Source organism: Mirounga leonina, unplaced genomic scaffold (assembly GCF_011800145.1).
Source record: "Mirounga leonina isolate KUSES-001 unplaced genomic scaffold, KU_Mleo_1.0 Mir_242, whole genome shotgun sequence".
NCBI classification, from domain to species: domain Eukaryota; kingdom Metazoa; phylum Chordata; class Mammalia; order Carnivora; family Phocidae; genus Mirounga; species Mirounga leonina.
The window spans coordinates 303,668-329,561 of NW_023270627.1; the positions used below are offsets into that span (position 1 = coordinate 303,668).

Here is a 25,894-nt window from a genome sequence, read left to right on the forward strand (position 1 = left end):
ACTGGAGTCTAGAACCAGGATGCCTGGGTTCAAGACTCAGCACTTACTGCTGTGTAACCTTGGGCAAGTTACTAATTTCTCAGTGTGTTAGTTTTCTTATCTGTGAAAAAGGTGTGAAAAAAAGCCTTTTTCACAGCGGGTCAAAGTGAGAATTCTATAAATTAATGCATGTAAAGCGCATAGAATAGGCCTGGCTTGGATGGAAGGGCTCAGGAAGTGGAGGTCCTCATCCTATTAAGCAGTCGGAACCACAGCCATCTTTCAGCCTCCCGGAAGCCTGGAAGGTCGATGTGCAAGGACACAGGCTGAGGTCAGACACTCTGATTGTGGCTTTGGAGAGGAGGAGGATGGTGATGACAGCACGGAGTATTGTTAGTCAACTGTCTCCAGACCAGGGTCCTCACTCTCACTCCATCCCTTCCCACCAGAGATACCACATGTGGCCTTGGATGGTCTTGGTTGCAACTGGCGGGGGCGGGGAGGTCAGAAGTTGAAAAAGGGAGAGAGTTGACAAAACAAAAGGACTGCATCTTTTGGGACCTTAATGGAAACCGAGAACACAGGTCTCTGTTTTGCGGAGTACGCGGGAACTGCCCAGAGTAACAGCTGAGGCCACACCAACTGCACAGAGGTCGAAAGTGGAAGGCAGCACTGCTGCTTCAGGAAGGGGGAAAGCAAAGCGGCCCCAGGAAGAACACATAGCCTGCAAAGACAGCATCACAGACGGTGCAGCAGGAATGACTGCATTCCCTGTCTCATTACAGCCACGTCCAAGGGCTCACACGAGCCCTGCTCAGGACTCCGGGAATGAGCCTGGAAAAGCCTACAAAGTGGGGGTACAGAGACACCATCTAGGGTGGCTGGGAGCAGGGGCTAGTCCTTAGTTACTGTAATGACCACATTTCCCAATTGTTCCCTTAGGTTAGCATGCCCTAGAGAAACGGAGGACACACAAATGTATTCGCAAAGCTATTGTTTATTTTCACATGAGCTCACTTACTTATACAATGATAGGTAGCGGTTTTATACCAGGATTTCTCACTTATGAATTCATTCATTAGCTCAAGAAGCATTTATGGAATGCAAACTCTGTCAGACCCCGTGGTAAGTACTAGGATCCATACCCTGAGTATATGTCCAGTGAATGAAGTTCACAATCTAAACAGGATGACAGACATGCAAATAACTTAACGGCACATAACAATAATATAAAAAGACATGGATAGAATAATACAGGATCAGAGAGGAGAGAACATTAGTTCTTTTGGGGTGAGTTGTTCTGGCAGTCTGAGAGGGAAGGACATGTAGCAGCTAAGAGCATGAGCACATACGCTGGATTCTGAAAGACTTGTGTTCTGCTCTGCACTTACTGTGGTGTGATGTTGGGAAACCTTAAATACCTACAGTGTCTAAATCTATAATATGGGAATATTTCACTGGGTTTTATGAGGATTAATGTGTGCAAAGGGCTTACCAAATGCCTGATACATGTTAAAGGCCCTATTGTCATCATTTAGATAGTACATATATCTTATTAAGAACATGACCAGACGCTTGAAAGCGCATGGCAGGTTGACAGACTTGAATAATCTAGTGAGGCCAAAGCTGATCTGCGGATTTGGTTCAGCATGTCCTCCTTGACAGTGGTTCTCAAAGTGTGGGTCTTCAGATCGGTAGCAGCCACACACCCAGACACTTAGAAATGCAAATTCTTGGGCCCCACCCCCAAATTGCTGAATCAGTAACTCTGGGGGTGGGGGCAAATAATCTTTTTAACAAGCTGTCCTTGTGATTTTATTGTACACTAAAGTTTGAGAGCCACTGATCCATAAGTAGATTGCAAACTCCCAAAACAAATAATGTAAAGGGATTATGAGAACCAAGACTTTTAGCCAAGACACAGATGGCTTGTGTTTCACACCAAACACAAGGAAAGAAGGCATTTCGCACACCCTGTAATATCTCATTGTAAAAAATGCATTAGAAATTATCACATCTTTTTATTGTTTGAAGGTACAAAATGAAAAAGAATCTAGTGTGTAATGTTAGGTACTGGGGGAAATCAAGGTCAGTGAATGTTCCTGTCCTGGGTATCTGGATAAGCTCTTGAAGCAAATATTCACTCAGTTCCTATAGATTGTGAAGCGCTTCCTTTCTTTACTCATATACAAGAAGCATATTCACAGTATAATGACGATAATGATGATGATGGTTGGTGGTTTTAAACACGCCTCCGGTTCTTTGAGGCTTCTTCCATTGAGATGTGGAATCTATGTCTCCTTCCCCTGAATTTGAGCAGGCTCATGATCGCTTTGATAAATGCAGTATAAGTGACACTTCGTGTCTTTGGAGGGTAGGCCATTAAAAGCCATCCCCCTGGGCCTCTCAGAACTCCCTCTAGACATTCCATCTAGGAGCCCAGCTGCCATACTGTGAGAAGCTTGAGCCACCTGGAGGGGCCACAGGAGGACTCTCATCACCAATCCCAGGCCAGTCAGGTGCGTGAAAAACCCTCCAAGGGACCCCAGTGTTCAGCTGTTTGGGTCACCCCCAGATGTTCAAGTGTTCCCAGTTGAGGTCACAGACCTCGTAGAGCTGAGACAAGCTAGCCCTGCTGTGACCTGTCTGAATTATGCAACAGTACATAAGTACGACAAGTAATCATAATGTGCAGGATTTCAGAGCACTTCCATGTGTCAAGCACTATACTGTTTTTTTTTTTAAGATTTATGTATTTATTTTAGAGAGAAAGAGAGAGAGCGTGCGCACAGTGGGGGGGGGGAGGCAGAGGAAAAGGGAGAGAGAATCTCAGGCAGACTCCGTGCTGAGGGCAGAACCCAACGCAGGGCTCGATCTCACGACCCTGAGATCACGACCTTGAGATCCCAACCTGAGCTGAAACCAAGGGTCTGACGCTTAATGGACTGCATCACCTAGGTGCCCCTATACTATGTTTTATATGCTACACCTCTTATCCTTTCTACTGCTCTGTATGTGTGTGTATATATATATATATATATATTTTTTTTTTTTTCTCTCTGCAAAATATGTTATCTTCACTTGCATGTGAAGGAATGGAAGCTCTGAAAAGATAGGTATCATACAGGGGCACACATGTGGCAAATGACTAGTTTCTGACAAAATTCAATGCATAGAAATGCCAAAATGGGGCGCCTGGGTGGCTCAGTTGGTTAAGCGACTGCCTTCGGCTCAGGTCATGATCCTGGAGTCCCTGGATCGAGTCCCGCATCGGGGTCCCTGCTCTGCAGGGAGTCTGCTCCTCCCTCTGACCCTCCCCCCTCTCATGTGCTCTCTGTCTCTCTCATTCTCTCTGTCTCAAATAAATAAATAAAATCTTTAAAAAAAAAAAAAGAAAAGAAATGCCAAAATGTTAGTCTGCACCCACCCAAAGATGGTAACTAGGAAATGGCAAATTAAATATTGATAATGATACAATTATGCCATTAAAAAAAAACTTTTAAAAGTTAATGCTTTTTCTATGGAGAATTTAATCATACCTACTCATCAGGAGGTACAAAGATCATTAACTTATTATTAATTACAATTAATAATTATATAATTACAATATACAATCCATAGCAATGTCAGCATTAATAATTTATTTTGCCATAATTATGAGATGTTTGTCATGAAAAATACAAGAATTTGTGTCCTTGAATAAGCCAACTAGATAGAATTAACCTAACTACAGAGCATCACAAACAGCAAACTAGTTAAGATCTGAGCAGATTTATGAAATGAAGCAGGACACCTATCAGTTCTATGGATATATGAAAATATTTAATGGCTCTATGAGCGTTTCTCCAATTTCTTTGTGAAGGTTATTCACACACAATTTCCTATGGGTATTATTTTTATATATGGCAAATGAGAACCTTTTAATTTAATTATATTTTTCTCCACACAGTCTACATGGGATCACACCCAGTCTATAGCTACAGGATTTTAAATTTTTCTCTTACAGTTGTGAGAAAGCACAAATAAAGAATGAAAATAATGTACTTGAAAACACAGAATGCTCCAGAGTTCTCTGTCAGTTTTGGTTAGACCACTAAGCCAGTTCTCTATTTAATTCATGTATCAAGAAAATAAAAACAGTGAATATGGAACTTGGAATTATCTTTCATCATCGTTCAAATGGTATATGTTGGGGCCCTTGTTCTATCATCAGAAAATTTATTAGGTGTGAATGTGTTACTGGATGAGTCAAACCTGAATTCAGTCCTAACTACTGCATGACTTTGAGCAACTTAACCTGTTGAACTCCAGATTTTTCATCTGTAAAATGGGAGTTAGAAAACCTAATTCATCAAGTTGCTTTGAGAGTTAAATTAGCATAGTCAGGCCCCAGCACAGTAACTGGCACACAGTGGTGCTTGTATGTAGGTAGATAAATTTAAAATGCACAGACAGAGAAAGACAAATACAGAATGATCTCACTTATATGTAGAATTAAAAAAAAACCCCACAAAAACCCAAGCTCATAGATACAGAGAACAGATTGGTGGTTGCCAGAGGCAGGGGTGGGGGGTGGGAGAAGTGGGTGAAGGGGTCAAAAGGTAGAAATCTAGTTATAAGTTATAATCTAGTTACACGGGTGTGTAATGTCCAGCATGGTAACTATAGTTAATAATACTGTATTGTATATTTGAAAGTTACTAAGAGAGTAGATCTTAAAAGTTCTCACCACAAGAAAAAATTTTATAACTATGCATGATGACAGATGTTAACTAGAACTATGGTGATCATGTCACAATATAAACAAATATGGAATCATTATGTTGTATACCTGAAACTAATATAAAGCTATATGTCAGTTATAGCTCAAAAAAAAGACCAACAATGCCAAGTGTTGATGAGGTTGTAGAGCAACTGGAAATCTCATATATTGCTAGCAGAAATGCAAAATGGTCTAGCCGCTTTGAAAAACAATATGGCAGTACCATACAGTACCATATAAAATTAAACATACGTTCACCACTCAGCTTAGCATTCCACTTTAAGGTATTAACCCAAGCAAAGTGAAAATACATGCTCACTCAGAAATGTGTTTAAATGTTCATAACAGCATTATTCATAAAACCAAAAACTGGTGAGTGAATAAACAAACTGCAGTAATTTCATTTCATGGAATCCTACTATCAATAAAAAAAGGAAAAATAGTAATATACAGAACAACATGGATGAATCTCAAAAATATTAGGCTAAATGAGAGAAGCCAAACATAAATACTGCATACTGTGTAATTCCATTTATATGAAACTCTAGAAAAGAAATAGCTATAGTGACTGAAAGCAGGTTGTTGGGGCCAGGAGTTGAAGGGAAGGGTTCAAGTGCAAAGAGGCACAAGGGATAAATATAGTTATCCTATCCATCCTTTAAGCTCAGGTTTATGATAAAATAAAATAAAATGACAACTTCTGGTTCCAAATAGTGGGAGTGAATATACACTCTCTACTAAAATTCTAAGGAAATGACTATGTAACAGTCTGTAAAGCAAGTCAGAATGGCACCACCATACTAAAAATTTTGAGGAATTTCTGGAAGATGTTAAGAAGAAGGGACTATATAGACTGAACAATGAGAGCTAAGGAAGCAGCAGTTCAATATGAGTCTAGAGGAGGGCTGCTAAAGATAGAGCCAAGGAAAACACCCAAGCTCAGGGTCAGCAAGGAGGGAATCCAGAGGCACCCCTCCCAACTGGAGAGGTAATTATTTAAAGGACTGAGTGCTATAGGCCATTTAATTTCTGTGTCACAGCTGGAAATATGAACTGTCACAATTGCCCCAGTCTAAAATCAGCAAGAATCTTTGCCTTAAATAACATGGGAAAAGTGTCTCATTGGTTCCTAACCTGGGTATTAAGCTACCCAAAACAAGTAGAGCAGTGCCTTGAAAGTTGGAGTTGCATGACACACAGGCAGATTCCAATCCAACCAGGTGACAATTCAATCAATCAATCAATCAATCAATCAATCTATCAGAAGGGAGTGGGAAGAGAAATGTTCACATTCAATGAAATGCACTAAGAACTCTCATGTGCTCCACCTCCAGCACAAAGCTTTGCTGGCCTCAGTAAACAGCATTCAAGGAGGGCTGAAACTTATATGTCTCATTGTTATCCAAACAAAAGGGAAAAGCTGCCTGTCTATTAATCCCCACATTCATTTATAGAAAAAACCCTATAGTCAGCTTTCTAGCCAGAAAAAGAGAGTTGTAACAGCTGCCAAGTAAGTCCATACCATTTTCCTATATTATTCTAGTCCTTTCATTAAAATTATGAATCAACAACCCAGGGTCATGAAATATTTGAGGAAAAGCAAGAGCATGGGAGCCTCAACACTAAAAACCAGAACACTGACCCCTGAGGAGACAGAGCTCATTAGAGAAATGGAAGAGAAATTTTTAAAAAATTTCAACTGATGCCTTCAGAGAATTTTAAGATAATATAGCAACTATAATAGGTTGCTATTAAAAAAGCAACCAAAAAATAAGAAAACAATATTACTTACAAACATAGATGCAAAAATCCCAAATAAAAGTTTAGAAAATCGATTCCAGAAACATATTAAAAGAATAATGCATAATAACCAGGAATGCAAGAACAGCTCACCAGTTGGAAATATATTAGAGTAATTCACTAACTTAAATATTAAATGATAGAACATATGATCATCTTAATGCATGGTGAACAGGTAGTTGGTAAAATCTAATATGTGTTCCTGATTAAAACCTCTTAGCAAGGTTGAAATAGTTGGTACTTTCCTTAATTTATAAGGGTATCTATCAGAAACCAATGGCAACCATTAATCTTTCTTTTTCCTTTTTAAAGGGGGCTCCATGCCCAGCATGGAGCCTAACATGGGCTTGAACTCAGAACCCTGAGATCAAGACCCGAGCTGAGATCAAGAGTTAGATGCTTAACTGACTTGAGCCACCCAGGTGCCCCTGGCAACCATTATTCTAACTGTAAAACACAGAAACTGTTTCTATTAAAGTCAGATACAAGTCAAAAATTCTCATCATTATTGCTACTATTTGTCTGTTCTGGTGGTCTGAGACAATACAAGGCCAAAATAAATATTTCAAATTTATAGATATTTTATGGCAGGACCTGGCAAACCTTTTCTATAAAGGGCCAGATGATAAATATTTGAGGTTTTGCAGGTCACGTGGTCTCTATTACAACTACTCCAGTCTGCTGTTGAAGGGAGAAAGGTGCTGTAGACAACAAGCCATGGCTAGTGGCAATAAAAATTTTTTATTTACTTAAAAATATTAAATATTTAATATGTAAATATTAGGTAACACGTTACTGCACAAGCAATGGGCCAAATACAAAACCAAATAATAAATCAAAATATGTCTCAAAACAAAAGAAAAAGAAAACACAATATTTCAAAACCTATGGGATGGAGCAAAAGCAGATGTTAGAGTGAAATTTATGCTATAAATGTCTGTGTTAAGAAAAAAATTTCAAATAAACAACTTAACATTACACCACAAGGAACTAAAAAAAGAAGAAACTAAGCTGAAACTTAGAGGAAGGAAATAACAAAGAAAAATCACCAATAAATAAAATAGAGACCAGAATAAACAGTAACATAACATTGAAAGTAATGACCAGTTTTTTAAAAAAAAATAAAATTGGTAATGGTTTAACTACCTTAACTAAGAAAAAAAAGAGAAGACTTGAAAACCAAAATGAGAAATGGAAGAGAAAACAATACAACAGATAACCACAGAAATACATAGTGTGGTAACAGATTACTATAAATAATTATATACTAATAAATCAGATAACTTAGAAAAAAAGACCAGATAAATCCTAAAAATATACAAGTTATCATGATTGAATCATGAATTGAATCCTACAAATACAGGAAATCTTCTTAGACCAATAACAAGAATGAAAATTGAATTAGGAATCAAAAATCTCCCAGCACACAAAAGCCCAAGACCACATGGTTTCATTGGTGAATTCTACCAAACATTTAAAAAAATAATTAATGACAATTGTTATCAAAATCTTACAAATAATGGAATGGAGGGAACACATTCAAAATCATTCCATGAGGCCAGTACTACCCTGATACCAAAGCAGGATTAAAACAATAAAAGAACAACAAAGTCTAGTTTGTCTGATATAAGTATTGCTACTCTTTCTTTCCTTTTTTTTTTTTTTAAAGATTTTATTTATTTATTTGACAAAGACAGAGACAGCAAGAACATGAACACAAGCAGGGGGAGTGGGAGAGGGAAAAGCAGGCTTCCCGCCAAGCAGGGAGCCTGATGCGGGGCTCAATCCCAGGACCCTGGGATCATGACCTGAGCTGAAGGCAGACGCCTAATGGCTGAGCCACCCAGGCGCCCCTTCTGACTTTCTTTTGACATCCATTTGCAAGATAAATGTTATCTCCAACCCTTCACCTTCAATCTGCAGGTATCTTTAGGTCTAAAACGAATCTCTTGTAGGCAGCATATAGATGGGTCTTTTTTTTTTTTTACCCATTCTGACCATTACCATTTTTTTATCCTATGTCTTTTGCTTGGAGCATTTAGTTCATTTACATTCAAAATAATTATTGATAGATATGTATTTATTGCCATTTTATTATTTATTTTGTCATTGTTTCTGGAGATTTTCTCTAATCTTTTCTTGTCTTTGTCACTATTGGTCTCTCCTTTGCACTCAAGGAGTCCTCTTTAATATTTCTTGTTGGGCAGGCTTAGTAGTCACAAACTCCTTTAGTTTTTGTCTGTCTAGGAAACTCTTTATCTCTCCTATTCTGAATGATAGCCTTGCTGGATAGAGTATTTGTGGCTGCAGATTTTTCCCATTCAGTACTTTGAATATATCATGCCACTTTCTTCTGGCTTGCTAAGTTTCTGTTTAGAAATCTCCAGCTAGCCTTATGGGTTTTCCCTTGTAAGTTAAGGACTTCTTTTGTCTTGTTGCCTTTAAGATTTTTGCTTTATCACTATATTTTGAAAATTTAATTAAAAAGTGTCTTGGTGTTGGCCTGCTTTTGTTGATTTGGATGAGCATTCTTTGTGCTTCCTGGATCTGGATGTCTATTTCCTTTCCCATATTAGAGAAGTTTTCTGCTATTATTTCTTGTGATAAATTTTCTGCCCTCTTCCCCCCTTCTTCTTTTTCTTCTGGGATTCCTATAATACAAATGTTATTACATTTGATGGAGTCACTGAGTTCCCTAAGTCTATTCTTGTGTTGCATATTTTTCTTTCTTTTCTTCATCTTAATTATTGTCCATTATTTTATCTTCTAGGTCACTAATTCATTCCTCTGCTTCTTCTAGCCTGCTGTTCATTTAATCAAGGCTGTTGCCAATCTCATTTATTGTATTCTTCATCTCTGATTCTTTTTTTTAACTCTTTCATCTTTGTGGTAAGTGTTTCATTGATGTCTTCTATTCTTTTCTCAAGCCCAGTGAATATCCTTATGGCTGTTGCTCTAAATTCTCCATCAGGCATGTTACTTATATTTGTTTCACCAAGATCTCTGGTTGTGGTCTTTATCTTGTTCTTTCATTTGGGATAAACTCCTCCATCTTCACATTTTGTCTAAGTCTCTGTCTTCTTCTTCAATGTGGCATCTTCTTTACCTTTAGTTGTGGAGTTTGTTCTGTCAGTCTTCAGGCCAATTTCTGGGGTATTTAGGATGATTTGATATTTATCTAGTTGTGTTCATGGGACGAGAGGAGGCTAGGGTCCTCCTACTACACCACCATCTTTGATCTCAAACTTTATTTACAAAAGCCCTGCAACAGATTTGTTAAATAGGCAATAGGGAAAAGATGAAATTAGTATAATACATAGATGACATTATTGTCTACATAGGAATACAAGCAAAAAGTAAAATTAATTAGATAGCAGATGTGATGTAAATATATACAAAACAACAACATTCCCATATATCCAGCAATAAACGTTAGAAAATGATATGGCAAAAAAATCAAATTTGTAACAGCAACAAAAGCTATGAAGAATACAGAAATAAATAATAAACATTTTGCTAATTCTAGATAGAGAAATCTAAATGGCATAAAGGACAATGTGAACAAATGGACAGAACATGTTACTAGAAAGGAACATTCAATATGGTGAAGATATCATTCTTCCTAAACGAAAAGAAAATTTTTGCAATTTCAATCAAACTTCCAGATGGATTAAAACAAAACAAAACAAAAACAAACAAAAGCTGGCAAAAAAAAAGTTTTTCTTTCTCCTCTTCCTCTCTACCGCCCTCCCTTTCCTTCTTTATAATTTTATGGCAGATACTACTATCTGGCTTTCTGAAACCCTCTTTCCTACTGCCTTATATGATGTGTTCCCATAACACTGAAACTGGAAATCTAGAAATGATGTTTCCCAGACTCCTTTGAAGTTAGGGTTCTACCTGTGATCCAGTCAAGGAGACACAAAGACATGAGATCTGCTAGGTGGAAATGAGCAACATAACTGAAAGCCACATGTGGACAAACAATCTTCCAGGGACAGCTGTCCTGTCCATTTTATTTTATTTTATTTATTTTATTTTATTATCTTTTCAAGTTTTTATTTAAATTCCAGTTCATTAACATACAGTATAATATTGGTTTCAGGTATAGAATTTAGTGCCCCTATCATTTTAGATTGAGTAGTGGGTACTGGCAGCAGCGATGTTTCACCAGAACAGTTCTGAACGTATGGCTGGGCATTTTTCCTGCCTGTTATTCCTGACTTTCAACATCATACCTGACTCCCTGACCCTCCCAGTTTTGTATGCAGCCATATGGCTTATAGTAAACTTCTTTCCATTTAATCTAAAATGGATTCTGTTTTCTTTTTCTTTTCTTTCCTGCTTTTTTTTTAGAGAGGGTGAAGAGGGCGGGAGGGATAGAGGGAGAGAGAATCTTAACCAGGCTCCATGCCCAGTGCGGAGCCTCATGCAAGGCTCGATCTCACAACCCTGAGATCATGGTAAGAGTTGAGATCAAGAGTCAGATGCTTAACCCACTGAGCCACCCAGGCGCCCCAGATTGTTTTCTGATCATTACAAGTAGTGAGGTGTTTTATATTCATTCGTTGACTAATATTTATTAAATACCTAATATCATAGAAATATTCATTCTCTTTATTTTACTTATTCAACCTTTAGAAATTTGATTCAAGAAAATTTTACATACTATGAAAGAACTCTGTTTGCCTGAAGGTGAAACTGCAGCATTATTGGAAATTAAAAGCAATTTAAACATCCAACAAATAAAGGAAGAATTGTTATTGTATTGCAGTCAATTTTTTTGTTACTATTAAAAATAATGGCTATTATTTTTAGCCATATATTTATTTATTTATTTATTTATTTTTTAAGATTTTATTTATTTATTTGAGAGAGAGAGAATGAGAGAGAGCACATGAGAGGGGGGAGGGTCAGAGGGAGAAGCAGACTCCCTGCCAAGCAGGGAGCCTGATGCGGGACTCGATCCAGGGACTCCAGGATCATGACCTGAGCCGAAGGCAGTCGCTTAACCAACTGAGCCACCCAGGCGCCCATAGCCATATATTTAAGTAAAATAAGCAGGATACAAAATAATTTATATTCTAATTTATAATAATGTAAGAAAACCAGGGGCAAATAAAAAATACTAGAAGATATTAAATCAGCATGTGAAATAGTGCTTCTGTTAGGGTGCTGGTCTCTTTCTCTACTTTCCAAATTTTCCATCATGTGTCAATTTCATATTTAAAATAGAATTAAGAGTCACATTTGAGTTCAGTCCATAGAAATGATTTAAAGGGTATGCTGGTATAAGCAGAGCTTAATACATATTATATACATTTTTAAGTTGAGATATAATTGAACATACAATATTATGTATGTTTAAGGTGTACAATGTGTTGATTTGATACATTTATATACTGCAGTATGAGCACCACCACATGTTAGCTAACATTTCTTTTTTTTAAAATTTTTTAATTGTTATGTTAATCACCATACATTACACCATTAGTTTTTGATGTAGTGTTCCATGATTCATTGTTTGTGCATAACACCCAGTGCTCCATGCAGAACATGCCCTCTTTAATACCCATCAGCAGGCTAACCCATCCTCCCACCGCCCCTCCCCTCTAGAACCCTCAGTTTGTTTTTCAGAGTCCATCGTCTCTCATGGTTCGTCTCCCCCTCTGATTTCCCCCCGTTTATTCTTCCCCTCCTGCTATCTTCTTCTTTTTTTTTTCTTAACATATATTGCATTATTTGTTTCAGAGGTACAGATCTGTGATTCAACAGTTAGCTAACATTTCTATCATGTCACATAATTATCATTTCTTTTCTGTGGTAAAACAATTAAGATCTAGTCTTTTAGTAACTTTGAAGTTTATAATACAGTATTGTTGACTATAATCACTATGCTGTGGATTAGATCTCCAGGACTTACTTATCTACTAGTTGCAAGTTTGTACCCTTCAAGATCTCCCCAATTCTCCCATCCTCCAGCTCCTGGAAACCACCATTCTACTTTTTTTTTTCTCCTCATTAAACTTTTGTTTTAATGGGTCTCAAAATTCTGTGACAGATTTTTGGTCAAGTTGTTTCCATTAAAAAGTACTGATTTTAGGGTGCCTGGGTGGCTCAGTTGGTTAAGCGACTGCCTTCGGCTCAGGTCATGATCCTGGAGTCCCTGGATCGAGTCCCGCATCAGGCTCCCTGCTCGGCAGGGAGTCTGCTTCTCCCTCTGACCCTCCCCCCCCCATGTGCTCGCTCTCTCTCTCATTCTCTCTGTCTCAAATAAATAAATAAAATCTTAAAAAAAAAAGTACTGATTTTAAAAACTAATAACTTAAAACTGCCACACACACACAAAAAACAAATGGTCCACAAAACATTCTCCTTTCCTTCTGAGGGTTTTATGATGCATTGTTATCATTAACCAGTCTTTTACTGTTAAACTTAAATGGCCAATTGACACAAACAGTTCTGAGACTGTTCTTCCACCACTGATTAAGACTGGGGTGGCAGGTATTGGGGATAATATTCATTTAGCCTTCTGAGCTTTCTGGGCAGACTTGGTGACCTTGCCAGCTCCAGCTGCCTTCTTGTCCACCGCTTTGATGACACCCACAGCAACCGTCTGTCTCATGTCACGAACAGCAAAACGGCCTAGAGGAGGATAGTCAGAGAAGCTCTCAAGACACATAGGCTTGCCAGGAACCATATCAACAATGGCAGCATCACCAGATTTCAAGAACTTGGGACCATCTTCCAGCTTTTTTCCAGAATGACGATCTATCTTCTCCTTCAGCTCAGCAAACTTGCAAGCAATGTGAGCTGCGTGACCATCCAGCACAGGGGCATATCCAGCACTGATTTGGCCTGGATGGTTCAGGACAATCACCTGAGCCGTGAAGCCAGCTGCTTCCATTGGTGGGTCATTTTTGCTGTCACCAGCCACACTGCCACGACGAACATCTTTGACAGATACGTTCTTCACATTGAAGCCCACACTGTCCCCAGGAAGAGCCTCACTCAAAGCTTCATGGTGCATTTCAACAGACTTTACTTCAGTTGTAACACTGACTGGAGCAAAGGTGACCACCATGCCAGGTTTAAGAACACCAGTCTCGACTCGGCCCACAGGGACAGTACCAATACCACCAGTTTTGTAGACGTCCTGGAGAGGCAGACGCAAGGGCTTGTCAGTTGGACGAGTTGGTGGCAGAATGCAATCCAGAGCTTCAAGCAGTGTGGTTCCACTGGCATTCCCATCTTTACAGGTGACTTTCCATCCCTTGAACCAAGGCATGTTAGCACTTGGCTCCAGCATGTTGTCACTGTTGCAACCAGAAACTGGCACAAATGCTACTGTGTTGGGGTTGTAGCCAATTTTCTTAATGTAGGTGCTGACTTCCTTCACGATTTCCTCGTATCTCTTCTGGCTGTAGGGTGGCTCAGTGGAATCCATCTTGTTAACACCAACAAGGTGTTACACCCAGGGTGTAAGCCAGAAGGGCATGCTCACGGGTCTGCCCATTCTTGGAGATACCGGCTTCAAATTCACCGACACCAGCAGTGACAATCAGGACAGCACAGTCAGCCTGAGATGTGCCTGTAATCATGTTTTTGATAAAGTCTCTGTGTCCTGGGGCATCAATGATGGTCACATAATACTTGCTGGTCTCGAATTTCCACAGGGAGATATCAATGGTGATACCACGTTCACGTTCAGCTTTCAGTTTATCCAAGACCCAGGCATACTTGAAGGAGCCCTTTCCCATCTCAGCAGCCTCCTTCTCAAATTTTTCAATAGTTCTTTTGTCGATCCCACCACATTTGTAGATCAGATGACCAGTAGTGGTAGACTTGCCCGAATCTACGTGTCCAGTGACGACGATGTTGATGTGAGTCTTTTCCTTTCCCATTTTGGTTTAGGTTGAGCGGTGGTTTTCATGACACCTGTGTTCTGGTGGCAAACCCGTTGCGAAAAAGCCATTCTACTCTGTTTTGATGAGCTTGGTTCTTTTAGAGCCTACACTCTCACTTATGTGAGATCATATAGTATTTGTCTTTCCCTGTCTGACTTATCTCACTTAGCACAGCACTCTCAAGGTCTATCTATGTTGTTAAAAATAGGATTTCCTTCTCTTTGAAGACTGAATAATATTCCATTCCAATAATATTCCAATATATACCACATCTTCTTTATCCACGCATCCACTGATGGACACTTATGTTGTTTTCTATCTTGGCTATGGTGAATAATGTCACAATGAGCCTGAGCGTGCAGGTATCTCTTTGAGATCCTGTTTTCATTCCCTTTGGATATATTCTCAGAAGAGAGATTGCTGGACCATAAGGTAGTTCTATTTTTAATACTTTGAGGAACCTCCATGCTGTTTTCCATAGTGGCTGAACCAACTGACATTTCTGACAGTGTATAAGGGTTCCCTCATTTCCGCATCCTCGCTAACACATTATCCTTTGTCTTCTTGATAACAGCCATTCTGACAGGTGTGAGGTGATACCTCATTGTGGTTCTGATTTGCACCCATGATGATTAGTGATGTTAAGCACTTTTTCATGTACCTGTTGGCCATTTGTATGCCTTTTTGGGGAAAAATATCTATTTAAGTCCTCTGTTTATTTTTAAATTGGGTTGTTTGTTTTGTTGTTGTTACGGAGCTGTACAAGTTCTTTATATATTTTGGATGTTAACTTCTTATCTGACACATGGTTTGCAAATATTTTCTTCCATTCCTTAAGTTGCCTTTTCATTAAATTCCATCATGAGAGCTGCTCACAAAAAAAAGGGAAAAAGGTACTCTTTTCCATCCTATCTGATTGTGACTTTGCTCTCCAAAACATTGTCAGGATCAATTTGAGGTGGAAAGTGTATTGCAACAGTTCCCTGTCTTTCTTGCCCATGCTCTTAGTGAAAAGAAAATTCAAATGAAAATGTATCCTTCATGTGTTGTTTCTGATTGGTGAATTTTATGATTATTTTTATAAAAGAGATTTTGTTTATTTTTTGTTACTATGCTTAGTAACTTTCCAGGGAGTGTTTTTCTTGTCAGAAGTTAATTATTTTCATTATTTCTCTGGAGCAACAACTGCAATTAAGAATTTAGCATTATTTGTCTAGGTTCAGAACTGATTCATTATTAAACTTCCTAGCCAAAAATATATTCTTTTATGTATTCAGATTATTTTGAAAACTAAATCTCTCTCTATATATGTACATATATATAGTATATAGAAATAATACTAAAGATTCAGCTTATAAAATTATGACCTTAGCAATGGTAATACATTTCTTCTCTATATATGACTGATAAATGGAAAAAAATAAAGATACTAGAACAGATTTGAGTAAAAATCAGACTTTGCTTTATAAAATTAGGCTAAGCTTATAATGTTTATTGAAAACTAGTCATATATCAGAAAATCCCAATAAACCCAAAGGAGAAATCATACAGGCTGTATTTCCTGATTAAACATAATAAAACAAAATACTAATAAAATATTAAATAAATAAAAGAAATCCTTAAGAAAAAAGCATTTCCCTAACAACTTAGGGATTAGAGGAAAAAATTTCAAAAGGACATTTTCAAACTACCTAGAAAATAGCCATAGGAAAAAATACACACACACATAATCAATTTAACCAGACTCAAAAAGAAAAAAAAAAAAAGAATGAAAACCTTCCACAATGACAATAATTAAAGCAAAACAATAATAGTATAAGAATAAAACAGACAATGATGGAACATAACAGAATGCAGAAATATGTTGAAGAATATTAAAGAATTTGGTGCTTTATAATCTTACCAGCATGGGAAACATAAAATGAAATGCAGTCTTAATGTTTTTGGCTACCATACTATAGTCTTTGTTTTGCACCAACTTTACCATTGATAACTTATTTTAGAACATTGCAACTGTTCAGTGATGTCCTGATATAAAAGACATAATATATTAAGAGAGAACTTAGGTTCACTCTGTTATGGACACTGAAAGAAAAATGGGATACTGTGCTTGGTTAGTTTCTTTGATCAGGTATTCATGTACCTTTCCAGATGGATGTCTCAGTAAAACTGCCAAGAAACCACACATGAAGTCCTCACACCTTCCATTCCACTCATCTTCCTGTTATCTAGACAGCTATCTTGGCAAAGGTATGACCATTAAAATATCCAGATTTCATAAAAATGCAGCTGTAACTATTTTTTGAAGCAAAGGTGGCAACAAAGTTACCACTTCAGAAAAATGATTTAGTCATTTTAGCTCTGATCCAGGATTATCTTTGGGATATATCCTCCCTGATCTTTGTTTTCTATTATCTTTATTCCTATTCTCTAATCTCTGTAGATATTGCTGCAGAGTGAAGCAGAAACAGCTTACTTATCCATGTCTCCATCTCTCCTCACATTGAGCCCTGCATTTATACTTCCGTTGTCCATAGGACATTCCCACATAGGGCAGTGTTCAACGACAACATGGTCCCCTTCCAGCTTCCTCTTCTCCACCCTGCTCCTCACTATCGGTCATGGTGCTGCAAGAACCAAGTTGGGAACTGGGGAGAAAGTCAGCACAGCTCTGGGTGCTAACCATATGCCAGGGAAGAACAGTGCAGTGAAGTGAGGCTGAGACTGGGTGTTTGGGCAGAAGACACTGAAGTCAAACGTCTGAGCCACGAGAAATGTGGAACTGAAACAGAAGCGTTAGGAGGTGGAAAAGCAGATGAGACAAAGTCAAGAACAGGCTCAGCGAAGAAATACAGGGTGGGCTAACATAATAGCTGTGGGTGTTTGCGATGACCAGACTCAGACTTGTGGCTAAAAAGAGCCACCTAGACATGACTATCCCTCTGCCCACATAATACTGCCCCCCCCACCAAAAAAAAAAAAACCCTGAGTCTACATTTGTCTTTACCTATAGTCCAATTATCTCCTCTCAGCCATTCTCAGGAATTTCAGGGGCATCTTGTTAGCCTTCTGTTCCAGCCCCCAACTGGATCAGCCGGTGTGTCTGGTCAATGCAGCCTTCCTGATGCCCTTGAACTTGTCCCATTCTTTCCACAAGTATCACCCTAGTTCAGCTCCTCCACAGGTCTTACCAGGACTCTGCCATCTGCTTACTATTTATCTCCGTACCTCTAGTCTCTCCTTTAATCCAGTGTCTAAAATGCCACCAGGGTTTTCTTATTAAAACCCAGTTCTCTTCATATCCTTTCAATTAGCAATAACTTTTCAGTGGCTCTCTCCTGTCTCCAGGATATAATCTATACTCTTTAATGTGGCTTTTATGTTCTTTCACAGTCCGATCCCCATCAACTTCTCCAACTTCACCTTCCAGACATCATCATGTTCTTCCCATAAAACCTCCCCTGCTGCTATAACTACTGTTTTCTCTATAACCCGCTGGCACACTAGATGCCTTCTTTAATGTCCTGGAGCCAGAGTACAAATTGCTTCTAATGCATCTTTTCATCTTCCCAGTGGTTAGAGCAGCACCTTGAACACAGTCCCTGCACTCCATATTTTAAAAAATATTTTTATTACATATAATTCACATAATGTTTAAAGCTTATAATTCAATAGTTTTTGGTATTTCTATAGGGTTGTGCAACCATCAATAAAATCTGATTTTAGAAAATTTTCTTCTCTCCTAAAAGAAACTCCATACTCATTGGCAGTCACTCACCATTTCCCTCCCCCACCCTAAGCAATCACCAATCTACTTTCTTTCTATATAAATTTGCTTATTGTGGGCATTTCAAATAATGAAACCATACAGTATGTGGTCTTTTCAACATGATACTCTATGTAGAAAGCCCAAAAGACTCCACCAAAAAATGGTTATAACTAATACATGAATTCAGCAAAGTTGCAGGATATAAAATCAATGTGCAAAAATCTACTGCATTTCTATACACCAACAATGAAGGAGCAGAAAAAGAAATCAAGGAATTGATCTTATTTGCAATTGTGCCAAAACAATGAGATACCTAGGAATAAATCTAACTAAAGAGTTAAAAGATCTATACGGTGGGGTGTCTGGGTGGCTCAGTCGGTTAAGCATCCAACTCTTGATTTTGGCTTAGGTCATGATCTCAGGGTTGTGACATCGAGTCCTGTGTTGGGCTCTGCGCTGGGTGTAGAGCCTGCTTAAGATTCTCTCTCTCCTTGTCCCTTTGCCCCTCCTCCACCCCTTAAAAAAAAAAGAGATCTGTACTCTGAAAACTATAGAACCCTTAGGAAAGAAATTGAAGAGGACACAAAGAAATGGAAAAGCATTCCATGCTCATGGATTGGAAGAACAAATGTCTATACTATATTTGGATTGCATTAAATGTGTAAAGCAATACACACATTTAATGCAATCCTTATCAAAATACCACCAGAATTTTTCCCAGAGGTAGAACAAACAATCCTAAAATTTGTATGGAACCACAAAAGACCCTGAATAGCCAAAGCAATCCTGAAAAAGAAAAACAAAACTGGAGGCATCATAATTCTAGATTTCAAGCTATATTACAAAGCTGTTGGCATCAAGACAGTACGATGCTGGCGCAAAAACAGATGATCAATGGAACAGAATAGAGAACCCAGAATTGGATCCACAATTACATGGTCAACTAATCTTTAACAAAGCAGGAAAGAATATCCAATGGAAAAAAGAAAGTCTCTTCAACAAATGGTGTTGGGAAAACTGGCCAGCAACATGCAGAAGAATGAAACTAGACCACTTTCTTACACCATACACAAAAATAAATTCAAAATGGCTGAAAGACCTAAATGTGAGACAGGAAACCATCAAAATCCTAGAGGAGAACACGGGCAGAAACCTCCTTGACCTTGGTCATCACAACTTCTTGCTAGTCACGTCACTGAAGGCAAGGGAAACAAAAAGCAAAAGTGAACTACTGGGGTTTCATCAAGATAAAAAGCGTCTGTACATTGAAGGAAACAATCAATGAAACTAAAAGGCAGCCTTTGGAATGGAAGAAGGTATTTGCAAACGACATATCTGATAAAGGGTTAGTATCTAAAATCTATAAAGAACTTATCAAACTTGACACCTAAAAAACTAATAATCCAGTTAAGAAACGAGCAGAAGACATGAATAGAACTTTTCCAAAGACATCCAGATGGCTAACAGACACATGAAAAGATGCTCAACATCACTCATCATCAGGGAAATGCAAATCAAAACACTATGAGATACTACCTCACACCTGTCAGAATGGCTAAAAATGGCTAAAAATACAACACAAGAAACAACAGGTATTGGTGAGGATGTGGAGAAAGGGGAACGCTCTTACACTGTTGGTAGGAATGCAAACTGGTGCAGCCACTCTGAAGAACAGTATGGAGGTTCCTCAAAAGGTTAAAAATAGAACTACCCTATAATCCAGCAATTGTAGTACTAGGTATTTACCCAAAGAATACAAAAATACAGATTCTAAGTGGTACATCCCCCCTGATATTTACACCATTATCAACAATAGCCAAACTATGGAGAGAGCCCAAACGTCCATTCAACTGATGAATGGATAAAGAAGATGGAGTATATATATACAATGGACTATTACTCAGGCATTTAAAAGAATGAAATCTTGCCATTTGCAATGATGTGAATGGGGCTAGAGTGTATTATGCTAAGTGAAGTAAGTCAGTCAGAAAAAGACAAATACCATATGACCTCACTCAGATGAACATATGGGAAGCAGGGGAAAGAAAGGAGAGAGGGAAATAAACCATAGGAGACTCTTAATGATAGAGAACAAACTGAGGGTTGATGGAGGGAGGTGGGTGGGGGACGGGCTGGATGGGTGATGGGTATCAAGGAGGGTGCTTGTGATGAGCACTGGGTGTTGTATTTATGTGATGAATCACTGAATTCTACTCCAAAAGCAAATATTGCCCTGTATGTAACTAAGCAAAACTTAAATAAAAAGTTTTTTAAAAAATGTGGTCTTTTGTGTCTGGCTTCTTTCACTTAAGGATAATGTTTTCAAAGTTCATGCATGTTATAATATGTATCAGCATTTGTTTCTTTTTATTGCTGAATATTTCATTGTACTGAAACACCATATTTTGATTATTCATTCATTAGTTGATGGACATTTGGGTTGTTTCCACTTTTCAGCTATTATTAATTATGCTGCTATGAATATTTGTGTACAGGATTTTGCATAGAATATGTTTTCATTTCTCTTAGGATTCCCAGGAATGGAACTGCTGGGTTATATGATAAGTTTAACTTTTTGAGGAACTGCTGAACTGTTTTTCCAAATCTGTGGAGTGATTTTACATTCCACTGGCAGTGTATGAAGTTTTGAATTTCTCCATGTCTTCATCAATACATGTGTCTCTCATTTTGATTATAGCCCTCCTAGTGAGTATGAAGTTCTCATTGTGGTTTTAATTTGCATTTCCCGTATGTCTAATGATGCTGAGCAATTTTCATGTGCTAATTGGTCATTTCTATACCTTCTTTGGAGAAAAGTTTCCTCAGATCTTCTCCCTAGTATTAAAATGGATTATATGTCTTTTATATATATTATGTTGTTGTCATAAGACTTCTTTAAATATTCTGAATATAAGTCCCTTAACAAATACAGATGGGTTATGTTTCAATAAACTCATTTTAAGGTGAAAATATCCTAAGTAAAAAATGCATTTAATACGCCTAACCTACTGAACATCATAGCTTTGCCTAGCTGACCTTAAACGTGCTCAGAATACTTACATTAGTCTACGGTTAGGCAAATCATCTAACGCAAAGCCTATTTTATACTGAAGTGTTGAATAGCTTACGTAATTTATCGAACACTGCACTGAAAGCGAAAAACACAATGGTTGTATGGGTGCAGAACAGTTGTAAGTGTATCAGTTGTTGAGCCTTGTGATCCGGTGGCTGTAAGGGCTGAGGCTCGGGGCCAGTGCCCAGCATCATGAGAGAGTATTGTACCATATATCGCTAGCCTGGGAAAAGATCCACATCCAAAATTCAAAGTACAGTTTCCACTGAATGAGCACTGCTTTCAACCATGGTTGAAATTCAAATACAATTCAAAAAATTGTAAGTCGAACCATCATAAGGTGGGGACTCTCTGTATATAATTTACTCTCTGTATAAAATATTTTATTCTATTCTGAGCATTGTCTTTGTACTTTCTTGATGGTACCGTATGCAGCACAGAAGTTTTAAATTGGAAAGAAGTCCAATTTATCTATTTGTGAGTGTGTGTGTTTGTTTGGTATTATATCTAAGAAACTATTACTTCACCCAAGGTTATAAAGATCTAATCCTATGTTTTCCCCAAGAGTTTTACAATTTGAGCTCTTCATTTAGGTCTATGATCCATTTTGAGTTAATTTTTGTGTATAGTATGAGTCATTTTTAAATAGATGCTATTGAGAGCAGAGTGTTTTTTTATACCTTAAGGTCCCCCCCGCAAAAAAGGTCTTTTTCTCTTTCTGTGATGTAATAACTTATAGTGCTCTGCACATTGAACCAGAAAATACTCATTGAGTCATTTGTGCAAATGTACATAGCAGTGAACCAGCCACTATGATAAAAATAAAAAGAAACTGTAACAGTAAGCACTAAACTGCTATAAGCCAGGACCAATCCAAATGGACTTAGGGTAAATTTATGATTGCTCCTGCAAAGAACCAGACTTCAGCAACACTGGCTTAGACTGAGTCCAACCATAGAAACATTACTGATTAACCTGGCATAGAAATTTATCCTTGATTTAAAATACACAGATACCAGCAAAACAAAACACCCCAAAACCTCAAGAACCCCAAACAACTGAATCAGCAGGTATGGAGTGAAATTCAACTTCTAGAAGTGTATGTGTTTTATATGTGTTTCACGTAACAGTTACCAGGTAACTTTACTAAGTTAAACTACACATCCTTAAATACCTTTTTAATGACGATACATTCACAGTACTTAATTCATGGCTCACCTTTATATTCCAATTAGCTAAGAAATATATTGTTTTTCTCGGCATCTCTATCATTTATTTGCCTCTTGGTAAAGAGTCTGAACTCCTTATACCATTTGGCTCATTTTCCCAGCAGGTTCCTGAGTAACACAAATGAAGTTCTGTAGCAGAAACAACCTGTCAAAAATGAAATTATTCTCTCGTCCCTTTATATCAAATTGTGGAGGGTCATTCAAGCCCCTCCTCTGTCAATATGCACCAGGGGCAACTGGCCCCTGATGCCTTTTCCATAAGTGATCAGGGTTTGTACTGTAGCCCGAGGAACATCAGCAGTCTCCAAGATCACATCAATAGGCTGTCTGAGCACTCTTGTTCCAAAGGGTACAAACACCAAATCTGGCCATGTGAATCAGAGGAAGACAAGCAGAAGGTGAAGGAGTAGGTGGCAGGGAGGCCAGTACTTCTAGTCAGGAAGCAGAAGCTAAATGGTTGATCTATGGCCCTCATTGTTGCCTGTGTAGCAGGCCATCTTGGCATGTTCCCAGCTAGCTAGAAAAGCTGATCAGAGAAAATACCTTCCAGGATGAACTCATCAACAATCCCCACCACACATACCACTCCAAATTCATCAACATCTTTCATTAAACCTTTGCTTACAGTGAAAGTAGTTTATTTCTCTTCCTCCATACACACCATTTGTATTGTCTCTGTGTTATTTCTCCTCTTTTTCTTGACTTAGATCAGTCTTACCCACTACGCAAGGCCAGCTCAAGGCTCACTGCTGGATCCTGGTGATCTTCGCTCATCTTGAATCCTATAGCAGCAGTGTGAGGATCACTAATTTGACAGTTCATCAGCTTCCTTATGGTTTATCTCTGTCTTTATATGTACCGTTACTCTCTGAACTATGTTGAAGAGGCAAAATTTACACTTAACTCTCTTGGTACCTGGCACAGTGCCATGGCTGGCACTTAACTCAATATATGCTAGCTCTTATTAATATATATTAATGCTGGCTTTAAAATAACAATAGTAGGAGTTATAAATATAGAACAATCATGACAGGTCAGACGCCCAGAGTGTCTCATTTAATTTTCAAAATAATCCCCTGATGTGGTGACATTATTCTAATTTTACAGGTTATGAAACTCAAGCTAGATTTGTGCTCATGCAACTAGTGAGCGGTGAACTGGACTGTGCCTGGGTCTAACTCAAAGGCTCACATTCACAATCAGCATGCCATGTTGCTTTCTGAAAACAAGTATTGTGATTTTTTTTTTTTTAAAGATTTTATTTATTTATTTGACAGAGAGAGACACAGTGAGAGCAGGATCACAAGCAGGGGGAGAGGGAGAGGGAGAAACAGGCTTCCCGCGGAGCAGGGAGCCTGATGCAGGGCTCGATCCCAGGACCCTGGGATCATGACCTGAGCCGAAGGCAGACGCTTAACAACTGAGCCACCCAGGCGCCCCAAGTATTGTGATTATTAAGAGGTGGAAGCTGGCACCTGCTCTGCTCATACCTCTGTTACAGTGTCTGTATGTCCAGCTCTAATATAATTGTGTGTCTGTCTTTCACACTACATTAGGAGTTCAGATATGGAACCTTGTATTTTCATCAAGTGTTGACACACACCATTTACTCAGTAATAAATATACTCAGCAGCTGGGTAATCTTGGGCAAGTTATTTAACCTCTCTGTTGGCTTAGTATCCTCAGCTGTAAAATGGCAATGAAAACAGTCTCTCTCTCACGGGGATGAGATGGTGTCTGTAAAGTGCTTAGTTTAGTGCCAGGCACATTTAAAGTGCTATTAGTGATACTAATATCATCTATTACTGTTATCAACATCATCAGTACTTTTATTACTATATTCTCCATCTAAAACCAGTAGTGGAGACAAACATCAGTCACATATTCACACACACATTCCCATGTTCACAACTGGATGGGTACCTTTGTTTGTTGCATTTCTGTGTACCTAGAAATGGAGCTGGACTGCCATTTTTTCATAGACCAGGCATTTTAAAAAGACCAGGCCACTGGGAAGGACATCTGTAAATATTGTTTCTACAGCAGAGATTCTTAACCATTCTGAACAAGAGAGGGCATCAGAATATCCCTGAGGTTTTTTCATACCAAACCCATGAATCAAAACAACTCCATCTTCCACATCTTATCACTACCTGTATTTCTGGAGTTGGGAACCACAGCAAAGAGAGTTACTGTTGATGCTTATGAACTAGTAGGTGGAAGCAGGGAGAGAGAGAGAGAAAGAGAGAGAGGTGGTAACCACTGTCGCCTAGGGCAACAGTTCATATTTTGCCGGATGTGGGTTTAGGGCATGCTGCTCCACCATTTAGTTCCATTCTTTTTCAGTCCCTGTTACTATTAGGCAGAATCCAAAAAATAAGGCAGGAGGGGAAGAGAAAGAATAAAAAGGAAGGTAAGCAATGCTAATCTGAGTTTGTTTGTTTTTGTTGCTAGATGACTAATAAAGTATTTGAGAGCAGATTTAAATATGAATTAAAATCAGGTTCCAGGGACAGACCCTATACTAATAGAAAATGCTATTCCCTTCTTTTTCCCTTTAGCTTACTTCATAATTCATCTAATATCCTCCATGCATCTGAAGAGTCAATGCATAGTTAGGACACAATAATTGTGCCATTATCTGGAGTTGTGCTGTCTACTTTGGTAGCCAATGAGGCTATTGAGCACTTCAGTGGTGGCTAGTTCAAATGGAGATGTGCTATAAGGGTAAAACATGCTTGGTTTAAAAGACTTGGTATGAAGAAAAAGAATAAAAGACTTCACCGATAATTTTAATATTACTTAAATTTAATGCAATTTAGTATAATTAATATTAATTAACTAAATGACCATTTGGGATATATATGAAATAAAATATATTACTAAAATTAGTGTTATTGTTTATTTTTTATGCTTCTAATGTGGCTTCTTGAAAATTTGAAGTTATACATATGGTTTGCCTTATATTTCTATTGAACAGGGCTGGTCTAGAGTGCTACAGTTCTGTGATTAAAAGTGTCATAACATTTGACTCAAAGATGACAGACTATAGTGACCGTATCATATGAATCTAATTTGAATATTACTCACCAAATGTTAAATATGAATTGTCCCCTTTCCTTTCCCATTGTACTTTACGCTCCAGCACTGCCAAACTGTTTCATACATGTGGGGTCTGGGGTGGCCTTCTTCCATCGGCCACCTGGAAATACCTTTATCCTTCAAAGTGCCTCTTGGTCACCCCCTATCTAATCTCTTCCCTATAGTCATCTTCTTCACCATATTATTTCTGCACCTATCACTGCATATCAGACTGCAATGTGTTTATTTCCAGGCTTGTCTCTCCCACTCAACTAGAAGCTTCTTGAGGTTAGG

The 25,894-nt window shown here is 38.2% G+C and overlaps 1 protein-coding gene and 1 pseudogene across 2 annotated transcripts in view; both read right to left on the bottom strand.

Moving 5' to 3' along the window:
* The window catches only part of APBB1IP (amyloid beta precursor protein binding family B member 1 interacting protein), a 108,684-nt gene that overhangs the window by 75,165 nt on the left and 7,625 nt on the right, over window positions 1-25,894 (bottom strand). The window lies entirely within an intron of this gene.
* Window positions 12,855-14,519, bottom strand: LOC118026577 (annotated as a pseudogene). The gene has a single exon (XR_004683623.1). The product of XR_004683623.1 is annotated as an elongation factor 1-alpha 1-like (transcript).